This window comes from Acanthochromis polyacanthus, chromosome 22 (assembly GCF_021347895.1).
Source record: "Acanthochromis polyacanthus isolate Apoly-LR-REF ecotype Palm Island chromosome 22, KAUST_Apoly_ChrSc, whole genome shotgun sequence".
Classification (NCBI taxonomy): Eukaryota; Metazoa; Chordata; class Actinopteri; family Pomacentridae; genus Acanthochromis; species Acanthochromis polyacanthus.
In genome coordinates, this window is record NC_067134.1 from 23,664,120 (window position 1) to 23,676,588 (window position 12,469).

The 12,469-nt window shown below is 40.4% G+C and overlaps 1 protein-coding gene across 2 annotated transcripts in view; it reads right to left on the reverse strand.

Annotated features, from left to right (window-relative positions):
* Positions 1-12,083, reverse strand: part of LOC110951322 (E3 ubiquitin-protein ligase Midline-1-like) — a 75,429-nt gene extending 63,346 nt beyond the window's left edge. The window contains exon 1 of one of the 2 annotated variants that reach the window (XM_022194306.2): positions 11,820-12,079. The gene's annotated coding sequence lies outside the window, so the exon portion shown is untranslated. Of the gene's footprint in view, positions 1-11,819 lie in introns of both variants that reach the window. The other variant, XM_051942391.1, reaches the window with a different exon arrangement.
* Positions 12,084-12,469: the final 386 nt, after the last annotated feature.

Genomic DNA, 12,469 nt, shown 5'->3' on the forward strand with positions numbered 1-12,469 from the left:
AAAGTTTGTTCATGATGACGTTTCACCTGCGACTCCAGAGTGTCGATATTTACTCAACCGCCAGAGGTCGTATACGTCAAAACGTAACACTTGGTCGTAATACGGGCGTGTACAAACGACCTATGTGGTCGTTTTTTGTTTGAGGACAGGCTGTGCCTTTCATGATGGCTCCTAAGAGAAAATTGCGTTAAGTCGCGCCATAGGAACCAAATTCCGACCAAAGTCGAGATCCCCTGTATATAAAAAAGTATTATTTTGTAAATATCACTAGGTGTCAGAACAACAGAATTATTTATGCAGTAACTAAAATGTTTTAAATGTTTTTTTTTTTCATTTAACTTGTTGCAGACTCCAACCAGTGTTGAATCTGTCAGAGGTCAGCAAAGCGTAAAAATCTGACCACACTCAAACACATGCACTGATGGGATGATATGGGTCAGGACAACTTGCACTTCTTTGAATATAAAATTGAGAAAAAGACCATTATTTCACCTGTTCTTCTCAGTTATAGCAATGTACTAATGCCAAGTTGGAACTCTTGAAGGTTTAAATGGAGAAGAATGCACACTGACTGTACCCGATGGGTCACTGGATATTATTCACTGCTTGCATAAATCGTCTCCCAGGCGATCACTGTCACACACAGCCGAGTTTGTCTTTAAGCTAATCTGCTATTTCAGGCGCCACTACATTAGCCATTCAAATTGTAACACAGAAGGACCGTACAGCATATCTGCCATCTAGTATTAAATGAAATAGGGGTGTGATGAGGCGTGGTAATTCTCCTCCGTTGAGCGCATCCAGTTTAAAATATGTCCAAAATTTGTAGCAAAGAGGAAGATTATGTTGCGTCCTCATTCTCCTGTGAAGAACAGTCACATAACACACAGGTTTTCAGACAAAATTTACACCCGCCCCAACCCTCCAATTAAAGCCTCTCCACAATCCTTTGCTTGTATTTAGCTCGCAGCCACCTCAGCGTCTGTCCCTGGAGGTTTGTGTAACTCATGTACTCCTCGTTCTGCAATAAATGGAAGTCATTATGAGCCCGATTCATGAAGGATGACAAACATAATTGGCTGATGAGCGTGTATTATATAACCCTGAAATGAAAAAATTAAAGAAAACAATTCAACCTCAACTGGAATAAGCTCGAGTAGAATTAATGTTATAAATCGCAAGTGAATGAAATAACCATAAAAAAACACGCTGAATGGAAGAAGTTCCATCAAATATTATACAATCGTGACCTTTAGAGATCACGCTCTCCAGCACGGTGCCAATAATTCAATCAGCCGAGTGTGAAACGAATCCAGCTGGGACACCGATTCACCGCTGTGGCCGGAAAAGTACATACCAACAGTTTGGATAGAGATAAAGTGAAGCTCAGTCATTTCGGAATTCTACATGGAGACGTTTGAGGTGCAGGTTGTTATTTTAAAAGTCATAGGCCGCTTTAGATGAGGCATCCCGCTGTGAAAAAAATTGACTTATTCCCAAGTGTGCCGAATGACGGGGTGAAGCATGAATAAGTTATAAGTGAAAGTCAGGCTCTCCGACCTCCCCCTGCTCCCATCCCAGCAGTGTAGTCCAGCTCCGTGCGGTTAATGCAAAGCAATGGTTAATGTACTATAGTCCACCTGTCACTGAGGAAATATTCAGATTTATGGGCCTGCCATCACCTGTGACAGAGAGAGTGCATGCGTACAGGTGGAAAAGCTCACTTCACTCACATCTTCTGTGGCCATAAAAAGAAGCAGAGATGCTAACTGAGGGGATGCAGATGGCGGTGAAATCGAAGTCAGTGAGAGGAATCGAAAGCCGGGACATTAATCAAGGAACATGCATTTTGTATGAAGGTTAGGACGGGGGCTTCATACGGTGCGCGAGCAGTGTGACTACGCCATAAGACAGTGATTAATTATAAATGGAATAAATGATGGTCTCAGTTGGATCATTAATTTGTTTGAATTATTAATCAACTCTGTTCGGCTCAGGTGTGACTTTATGAAAAGTAAATCATCATTTTGGGGTGGTTTGGGGATTCTAGAAGGCACAATATGCGATCGAAATGTAAGTAAAAGTCTGCCAGCACTCTCAGTAAGACGTGACAGGCTTCTTTCTATAAATTAAACCTTTTTTTATGTTTCTTTGTGACTTTCCATTCAAGGGTGCAACCGTGGTATAGGGCCTTAATGAACTTTGCTGAATGACAGAAGTAGGGCATTTTTTCATGTCTGTCGGTTGACGGAAAAGTCAGATGGATGGATGGATGGATGGATGGATAGATGCAGGTTAATATGTAACTGAGGGACTTTTGAAGTCGATGGTATACAGCTTGCATACATTTTTATTAAAAGTAAAATCAAAATGTTTTTATGTTCATTATGATTATGTCTTTGTAAACCCCATAATTATTTATGAAGGAAACAATCACTTATTAATAAAAAAATGACTAGATATCACAAAAAATGTCAACTAAATACCTGTATAAATTGAATAGCTACCACCTTCTAATTAAGTAAACAATAATAAAATGAACTGAAACATGTACAACAAACCTATGTTGTGACAATAATACATTTTTTGTTGTTGACCAAATATCTGGTATACATGCAAAGCTGGGTTGGTTGTTATCTCTTTATTATAGCCCTGTCAATCAATGAATAGACTTATTTTGTTCCTATTATATGTCTTCTTTCTTTTCTTCGTTGCAGTAATTTTGGTTAAAGCAACTGTTGTTCAGTGTTTGTTTGTTTGTTTGTTTTTTAACAAAATTTGCTCTTTTTTAGCCATCCTAGTTTGAAGCACACAAATGAACTCAACAAATGCTCCCAACAGTATAAGGTACTAAGTTCTGCATAGTAGTAGGTATCAATCTTAAAGTTTATGCCAGCAAACCTGGACAGAGGTGGCAAATGTCCAAGTCACTTCTAATGTAATATTCAGACAGACGGACAGGGAGACAAACAGGAAGTTTTGCTGGCACACAGAGGTGCATCCCAGGGGACAAAGCTTCTTAAAGTGAATGACATTTGCTTCCAACATGGTCGCTTGCCCTCTCTACGTGTCTCGTTTCTCTATCGAGCTCGAGCTGTCCCCTCGGGCTGAGCCAACACCTCGTCTCTATTCTTCTAACATCAGCACAGATAAATACTGCCAGCCACAGACACACAGGGAATGGTAAGTGGACTGCACTTATATAGGGCCTTTTTTCCTTAAAGGGTTTACCAAGTGCTTTACAATTTCTGCCTCTCATTCATCCATTCTAACACCGACTGACTCAAACACCAATGCAAGGCGATTGCTTGCCACCATAAGCATCTTGGGGTTTATTTTCTTGCTCAGAGGCACTTAGCCACGTGCACAGAAGAAGCCGAATATTGAACCTCCAACTCTGAGATTAGTGTGCAACCACTTCACCCACACACATAAACACACACTGACCTATGAGGTTTAATCAATAAACCACCCACAGCACTTTTCCAAAGCTTAGCAAGAGACATTGTGGCCTTTATGTGTGTTTGTTCCTGCACCGTAAAACAAACATGGCAATCTATTAGGCTATTAGTTGCACTGCGTCCCTTGAAATGCAGCTTTGTACTTTTTTTTTTGCACAAAAGGATTCTGTTCTTAACTGCGAAGCTGAACGAGTGTTTGACGCATCACCCCCTACTTAACATAAATCAAGTTGCAGATGCATCAGCTTATGCAGCCTGTCCTCAAACGAAAAACGACCACATAGGTCGTCTGTACACGCCCGTATTACGACCGAGTGTTACGTTTTGACTATGCGACCTCTGGCGGTTGAGTAAATATCGACACTCCGGTGTCGCAGGTGAAACGTCACCATAAACAAACATTTATGTAACGCTATCCAAATCCCTAACCCAAACCATAACTATAACCATAACCCTAAACCCGTGCTGGGAAAGTGAGGAAAAAGCTGTTTCGTGAGGGAAAAGCCGTTTCTCGAATTAAATCCCGTAATGCGTTCCTTTTCCCCGTAGGGGCACTAACGTAAATACACTCTCATGGGTCGTATTCCGGTGCACGTTACATACGAACGATGTGGTCGTATGAATTTGAGGACTTGTTGGCTTATGAAAAGGCCAACAATGAATCAGTAAGTCAAACTGAGAACGTTATGGGAGATGAGCATTGTTTGAAGCACAAGTTCAGGTCCATCAGATGAACCTTCCTCTACATAGGCAGCACAATGGCGGAGAATGGCTTGCATTCTTTGCAAAGGGTGGTACTTTGTTCTCCCTTTTTTAATGGAATTTCTCTTTTGTGCTGGTCCACATTGTCACACCAACGATAGCAACTCTTATCATTAGGACAACAAAGCTAAAGCTGGATAACTGAAGAGGTGTATATTCAATACAGTTAACAATGAAAGATCCGCAGTTAATCCATTTGTTTTTGGTTTTTTTCAGAATATTGTACTGAAATTCGACAAATGTGTAGTTGACAGCGTCATAGGTGTTGAAAGTGTGCCTCAACATTGTTTCTTTTCCATTGTATTACACTTTAAAGACATGGGAACATTTACATCAGTCAGCAACAGGCTCAATGTATAATTGCAGGACTTTTGGTAACAGAGTTGACACATATCATAGTTGTCATTTTTGTTGTTTTATAGCCTAAACTCAACATGGCTGTCTATAACCAAACACCGCATAGCATTTTTACAGAAAAATTCTTCTAAATATTACATATACAATTGAATAAAATACACTACTCAGAAACTTCTCGAGGAACACAACCAAGATCTCTAGTTGCTGACCTGTCCTCCAACATCCCCAGAATCCTACCTGATTAAACATTTACAGATGTGCTGGAACAAGCACAATCCGTAGAGGTCACACTCCACAACTAACAGGGTCTAAAGGATCCTTTGACCATGTGGGTGCTAGAAACCACATGACACTCCCAAAGATGCCATGTCCATGCCACAATGGGTCGAGCTGTTTCACCTATACAGTATCAGGCAGGTGTACATGGTTTCAAACATATCAAAACGGAACAAATAAGCAATAAACTTAAAAAAAATACAGCAGTTAATACTGATTTGTGCCCCCACAGCTAAGACATGCCAGCTCACATTTGCCTGTTGTCATAGTGATGCTTCACACTTCCTGTATGTTTCTACAAATAACACCTGCCACAGCAATCAGTACACTGATATGGCACTCTGAAATACAGCTTGAAGAAATGCTGACACATCTCAGCTCTCAGCACAGCGTGAGATGGACAAACCTGAACTGGCCAAAGTATATAGAATCATGCTGTAATGGGAAGGGTGTTTTACTCACAGCTTTTCTTGGATGTGAGAACCTATATTTCCCACATGGGTAGTTATCAAGTTATGCAAGGAAAAGCTATCAAATGCAGCCAAGACAAAGCTTGCATCTTGGGCAAAAAAAAAAATGCTCTGTTAAAATAAATCTCCTGATCATGTGCAGACAGCGCTTGCACAAACACAGTGCTAAAAGCTATTGACTCCTTTTCAGATCTAAAGATACACAGATGCATCGATTTACTCAGTCACTTAGAGGTCAAAATAACTGCTTTCTCAAAAAAATATATGCAGAATTGAACCAATGCAATTTGTTTTGCTTTTGCAGTTGAGGAATATAATATTAAAGTGAAGTGAACTTTAAACTGAAGTGAACTTTCTCCTAAGCACTGCATCTGTCACAAAATAGTTTCTATCTGGCTCTGATCCTGTTGACGAGACACATTCCTCCTGTGGTTTGCCTTCAATGCTAATGCGGCTCAAACATGATTGATTCCCACTTTATTCAGATTGCATGCAAATCCGATTGTATTTCATAATCAGTCATAATGGCTGACTTGTACACTTTGGACAGTATAATCCTTTGCTGTCATTACTTTACTGGTTGTCTAGGTAACAATGCATACTTTCTTATTGCTGGGTGCACCACAGTGTTTGGATTTACTTGTATTAGTTGCAGCACTGACAGTCTTCTTTTTTAATTAGATACGTGAGCATAGCTTAGATTTTTGTTCTGACCTCAAAATATGGTTGTTATGAATGAGAGCTCACTGGTGCACTTTGAGGTTTTGCTTACAAATCCTGCACCTGGAAACCGGCTCTTTATAATTAGGTAGTATCTTTTCTTGGAATCACAAGTGGGAGCATGATGTAAAAACCAGAATACAGTAGATAAAACTGCTCATTTGTTGCCACATTTTTGTAATCTTGACATGGACTCCTTCACTTTGGCGTTCCCTTCACTCCTCAACCAGTTTATGAATTCTCCACGAGGACACATCGATCCACTTCAGCTTGTAGGCCGGGCATTGACTGAGCATCAGCTAATCAAAGAGCCACTTAATGCTCACGGTGTTATGCACACCGAGCTGCAGCTTTAATCAATTGCATACTAAGCTGCACAGGCGTCAAGACTTTGTAAACTAGATAAGACAAACTGTCAGCTATTGAGAATGATCTTGTCTGAATTACCTTCCACTGGTATTTCAAAAGTCTGCGTGATTGTATCCTATTCTGTTAAACAGATGATGTATTGTTGGTTCAAGCAACTGCAAAAAAAGGTCAGATCAGTGTTTAACAGTGTCTCAAAAATTGCTAGTTGTGTCATTTTTGGTCTTTTCTGAACTCCTGCAAGACCATGAAACTGAGACACATGCCATTATTCACATTCCGCATTTGGACGCAATTTATTTCGTTGGCACAATTTAACCATAATTTTCCAAAACACCACTTCAAATGGCGCCAGGGACTCTTCCATTGCTTTTTGTGAGGCAAAATTTCAACACGCTGCTGTTCTAATCACACGAATCTCCTGGGGTCTGCATGCTGTGAACTTATTACTGTAACTACTTTGATAATTACTGATCAAAGCACACAAACTTTCCTGGATTCCAGTGTGGGGATACGGGGCTCGGAGGCAGTTTTGTCCACATATGCTTATCATGGGGTTTGCTTGACAAACTAATCTTACCCAGTAGAATTTATCAATAGTTTGAGTAATTTATCGCCATGAAAAGCCAGTTTGATCACTGACATCATGCTGACTGTTGATTCCAGGGACAGTGATCATGGTGGATTGAATGGAACGACTCCACCAATATGTCACAATAGCCTTGCATCTTGTGTAAATTCAGTGACAGCATGTCGACACAGAAAACATTTGTGTTGTGTTCTTCTCTCGCCATCTGACAGAAGAGATTTGCTCATTCAAGCTGTCTGAACAGTTGTACCAGCTCATGTTTTTACTGTATATACAGTAGGCCTGTAGTTTTAATTAATCAACTCTAATATTCTGTTTAACTACAGTGTTTGTGTATTAGTTTGCGAGTGTTCCCAAAGACATCTCCTTTTTGCAACACCGATTAAAAAAGGGTGAAATTATTGTGTGGAAACTGTGTAGTTTTGTTTCACGTTATTGGAGCTGAAGTGCATTTTTTTCAGCAATTAATTCAAGCTAATGATTCTTCTACATAATTTCTTAATAGTTTCAATTGTATTTTTTAGATGAAGTCTTTGTTCAAAAGTTTGGGGTCACCCAGGCACTTTCCTGTTATCCATGAAAACTCTCCCTTTTATTCATGTGCTAACATAACTGCACAAGGCTTTTCTAATCAATTATCCTTTCAACACCATTAGCTAACACAATGTAGCATTAGAACACACTAATGTTGGTTGCTGGAAATGTTCCTCTGTACCCCTATGTAGATATTCCATTAAAAATTTCCAGCGAGAATAGTCATTTACCACACTAAAAATGTCTAGACTGGATTTCTGATTAATTTAATGTCATCCTCATTGCAAAAAAACTGCCTTTCTTTCAAAAATACGGTCATTTCTAAGTGATCCCAAACTTTTGATTGACCATGTGTGTGTTCAGTATTTGTTACACCGCAGAAAAATTCTCTGTTCTGAAGCATGGTGGTTTCGTCCATTCCAAGAACTGATTGGCAGCTTTCACGCCAGTCCAAATCAACTCTACTAACCATGCAAATGGACCTAACGTCTTTTAAACTTAATCAAACTGGTCAAATATGAAATTAGTGCGTTCTAAATAAAGACATTCAGTCTCTTTGTGACTGTAGATTAAGAAACCTGCTGTAATAAACTTAGCACACAACTTAAACTAATTTGTGGGAATCTACTGCCAACATTGGCATGAGATGTTAGCTGGACAGAAAAAGGAGCCGAGAAGGGAGAAACTTGGTCTGGCCCCATTCATCTGGAGACGATTGTCTGCAAATTCCACTCATGTCAGGTTAAAGTTTACAAAATTACCTGGTGGTCACTGTAGATGTAGATGGAACCAATGCAAATGTGACTTAAACCTGCCTTCTTTCTAACATCCAGCAGGGGGCGACTGCTCTGGTTGCAAATAGAAGTCAGAGTTTAAAAGTCTGTAAGAAAATGTCCCTATTTCCCCATTTATTTGTAACCATAGTAAACATTTTTCTATTAAGTTTCACTTGTTTTAAGACTTTCTGAATACAGCTTGGTGTTCATTTTGAAAATTGTGGTCCCATTTGGAGTAGAATAGACTTAGGACTGACAGGTTTCCATCAGTCAGTCACAGTTTCGTATACTGATGACCAAACTCCAAACTCATGGCTTCAAAGTAACAGTGCACAAACAACTCTAGCTTTTAAAACATTGAGAGGAGGAGTCATGCAAAAATCCTGAACATAAAAATGGCGACAAAAATGGTTTAACTCCACAATTCAGTACCCCTTAGTTCACTCTTTCAGTTTTCAGCAGTTCTTTTCTGACATGTATAAGCACCTGCTTCCATAGAATACCTACAAGCTTTGATGTTGACATCTTGATTCTATGAATCAAGTTGTGCAGAAACTTTGACTTTTGTACAGTTGAATAGCATACAATTTTTGTGGTGAACAGCAACATGCATGAAAAAAGTTTCACATGCAACTCAGAATAGAAAATGCACACTTGGAATAATGTCATCTTAGTGCAACATTCCAGTGGTGTACACGACATATTTCAACTCAAGGCAACTTTACAAGTTTTCGTATCTCTATTATTTTTGCATTGTGTTGTATTCAGTTCTTTTCAGGGGTTCTGTCACTCTTTGAGTTCTCATAGGAGTAGTGCTACCTATACAAGGTTCCCAGCACATTTAGCAGTCGTTAGACTCCACTATTGTCCTACGGTGGCTGGCACAAATGCACAGTCTACTGAGAAAGCTGGAAACAGCCACAGTGGACCAAAAGCTGTGTGTTCATCAGAGGAGGGCACTTGACTAGTTCACAGTCCATCTCATCACCATGTGTCTCTGGCTCTCTCCAGCTTTGTCATTATGCAGATAAACATTCAAGTGTCATGTTTGGTCACTCGTAGAACAAACCAGCCCATTCATGTGGTCCAGTACTCCCAGGGCGGATAAAAGGGGACCATTGCAAATAAAATGCCTCTACTTCCATTAAAACTCCCTCCTACTTCTCTCCAAACTCACCCCTTGGTCTTTTCTCTCCATTCAAACTCACTTTCTTGAGCTTTGGTGGAAGACAAGGAGGTGGCTGGGAGCCAGTGTTCGGGGCTGCTGGGGAGCTGAAACATGAATGCCAAGATGGATGGGATTTTATAGTTGGAATGTGGTGGAGGGGGGTTTGGCTGGGCATGAAAAAGATTGGACGCACTGGCAGTCACTGATGCCAAGGCCTCCTAGCTTGAAATCCTGCTGGGCTCCAAATATGGGAAAGAGGGTGTTAAATTTGAGCTCTTTGCAAACAGTTAAGACTGCAAGGGTGAGAAAATGCAACCACATTAAAGTAATATTCTATGTTTTAAACCAACGAATGGCCAAAGACACATTTCTGGCAGGAGCAAGAGCAATTATTAGGAAATATGGAAGCAAAGTTGGTATTTTAATCCAGCATCATGGGCTTTCTCCGACACCTGCACCGCTAACCGTGATTAGCCGGGAACTCGCACGCATCCTCCAGGTGAACGTCGCATATCCAAACCTTCTTCTACACACTTGATTTTAATGCTCCAGGTTCGCAACTGTCACGTCCTGCTTCGTTCACCAACACTGCCCCTTCCACATGTCAGCACCGATAAGGGAATCGAGCACATGGAATCCGTAATGGGGAAGGGAGGGACTGAAAACATCTCCACAACCGGTAATGGCTACCTCAAACTGTTGGCGCAGTTAGATATTTCATCCATCTTGAAGCAAAACATCAATGCATTAGCAAATCACCTCATCTATTAAAGAAAAGCAGTATTTAAATTGCCTTGAGCTTTATGAATGGAATAATGTAGGAACCAGTATCCCTGTGGTTGTAGGACAATCTCCTTCATAAATCAAGACAAAACTATCTCAGAATGGATTGACGTGAAAGGAAACCCCTATAAAAAGACATTTCTAACACTTTAAAAAAAAAAAGCATTTCGGTTATCTTGCAATGCAGTAAGTTGCAGATTCTCGCTGTTCAGTCAAGCGCAGAGAAATCCCACTGACTGCACCTGAAGCTAAATGCATCATTTGTGTGTCCTGGTCTTAAATGAACTGAACAAACAGAAAGCATCACTGCAGTGTCAACAGTTTGAAGACATGTCCGTGGGGTTGCTTAAAGCAGGGAATCGAAACATCTCCTAAAGATTAGACCTCCATATAATTTGTCCATAATTCAGAGCAGCGTATATACACTGTATTATTCATCGGTGATGTCAGTTGCGCTTCACTTCAGACAGTGTCTTGCAGTGAATCATCTTGGGTTGTTGTCCAGTGAAGTCAGAAATTCATGCAGACCTGAAGAGCGCTGAACTATGGAGGGAGTTCATATTTACAGGCGAGATCTGCTGGAATCTGCCCAAACAAAAGTTCAGAATTCAACAAAAATCAATATTATAGCTGAAGAGAAAAAGAGACTTCGATATATGTATAGAAAAGTGGTTGCTTTTGCAGAATTTCCCAGTGACTCAAGCTTTCTATCCTGATTTGTCTATCCTCAAACGAAAATACTTCACAGAGACTATGAAACCCAACAAACAAAACCCCATTTAGCATTAGTTGTGGCATTATTAAACATACAGTGTATCCGGTTCAAATGTGGAACACTGGCTTCCATTATACTTGAGTCCAAACAAGCAATTTGTCCTTTGGCTCATATACATGGAGGAAAACAATTGGATGATAGACTGACATAAACAAACAAAGGCCTTCTGGGTAATTGCAGGATGCAACTAACAAGCTAGTGGAAAAACAAAAAATATTTCATTCTGCATATTCGTCATGTCATTTTAAAATTAAATTATTCTTTTATCAATTAATTTTGAAACCTTATACCCATGTAAGTAATAAAAATAAGCATTTAAATCATTACTTTTCAATTATTTGATCATATTTAATGTTGTATTTGTAGTTTTTTGTGTGGGATTCCACTGTAAATTTCAGAATAAAAGCATTTTCAGTTCATATCTATTAAAGACAAACAATACATAGTCATTCGTAATTAAACGAATAAAGCATGCAGCAATTCAAGTTGTGAACGAAACACAAATCTTGCACAAAAGCCGCTCTTGAGACAATGACAGCAGCAGCATGCACGTGCGTTCAACTGCCACGCTCGAACCACATGGTGTGATAATAAAGCCCCCTTAACCTTCCCCTCCCCTAACCCACCACGACCCACTCCACCCCTCCGATGTATGACATCCCATTGTGAATGTGCTACGAGGGAAAGAAAAAAGAAAAGAAAAGAAAAGGGACCCTAAACATACTGCCTCTAAAGGAATGGTCCCGGTGAAAGTGAATTAAGCAACAAAGGGAGGCACTTACATTCAAGAGCCTCACATGGTCCTCCGACAGAAAAAGAAGAGAAGCAGGCAGTGACTCCAGTCTGACAAAACAATAGAGAGACTAACCTTGAAGAGAGAGAGAGAGAGGGAGGATGAGAAAGTGTGGAGGAAAGAGAGACAGTGAGTTAGAGAGATGGGAAAAAGAAAATGTGTGTGAGAGAAAGAGAGAGAGAGGACGCAGATTCATGCATCCACACACCAAGCGCAAATCAAAACACTTGGATCTTTCCTTGCATCTCCTCCTCCTCCTCCTGTTCAGCTTTGCTTCCATCCCCCTCCTCCTCCTCCTCCTCCTCCTCCTCCTCCACCTCAACCACCACCACCAAGCCGTGCCTTCGGGGTTTTTTTTACTTGTCATGTGTTCAGGCTCAGGCAAGCGTGAAGCCGGCTGAGGAGACCGCCGCTCCAAATGCTTTGTCCAGCGGTTGGGGATAACTCGTGTTTCCATTACGTGGAACATTGAGCTTTTTTGGACCCCTTCTTGTGTGTTTGATCCACGAGCAGATGGATGGAGAGGCAGGAGATCACATCCAGCATCTTTTATCACACGTGCCCGGGGTGGCGTCAATTAAAAAGAGCAAACAAAAGTGACCTCTGAGAAATCTAGATAAATCCATTTTCTTTAAAAAA